Source organism: Corvus brachyrhynchos, unplaced genomic scaffold (assembly GCF_000691975.1).
Source record: "Corvus brachyrhynchos isolate BGI_N302 unplaced genomic scaffold, ASM69197v1 scaffold23, whole genome shotgun sequence".
NCBI lineage: Eukaryota > Metazoa > Chordata > Aves > Passeriformes > Corvidae > Corvus > Corvus brachyrhynchos.
The window spans coordinates 12,852,888-12,853,491 of record NW_008238983.1 but is presented as its reverse complement, the minus strand read 5'-3'; the positions used below and the strand labels follow the sequence as shown (position 1 = coordinate 12,853,491).

General features: G+C 48.5%; 1 protein-coding gene across 7 annotated transcripts in view; it reads left to right on the top strand.

Moving 5' to 3' along the window:
* DDC (dopa decarboxylase) overlaps window positions 1–604 on the top strand; it is a 74,444-nt gene that overhangs the window by 53,682 nt on the left and 20,158 nt on the right. The window lies entirely within an intron of this gene.

Sequence of the window (604 nt, the reverse complement as noted above, 5' to 3'; positions counted from 1 at the left end):
AGTTGATTTATGGTTTCTTCTTCTTCTGCCTCTATAAACCCCAACATTTGTGGAGGTGAGTCAGTCTTACACAACATGAGGCATGAACCAGAAAAATCTTGTTGTTAATCACTGGCAAAACATAGCTTATTCTCCCTAAAAAGGACACACTGGCTTTTGAACCTCAGTCCAGTCACACCACCCCTAGCTGGCAATAGTAAGCTATGCTTCCCAGTGTAGCATTGTGCTGTAGAATGTCAGGAATTGTGTGTTGGATCCAGCTCATGGCAGGGTGGTACAAGAGGGGAGCCTGAGGCAGGACTGGGTGGCTGGTCCCTTCCGGTGGCTGCTGCTGCTGCTTCCCCAGCAGCACGGAGAGACAGTGGCCAGCACCCCCCGCAGCCTCAGCGCGATCTGTGCGGTGTTTAGGAAGCAACAGCTCTTCCCACGCAGCTTTGTACTGCAGTAATTTCAAGACAACTTCTGTTGACTGCAAACATTAACATTGCTTCAGCTAGTCTCACATTCTGGTGTGAGTGTCTATCACCATAAAAAGATCCTCTATGTCTGTTTCTTGTCTGTTTTTAAATATGCAGTCGTGCAGTCATGCTGCCCGTTCCTGCTG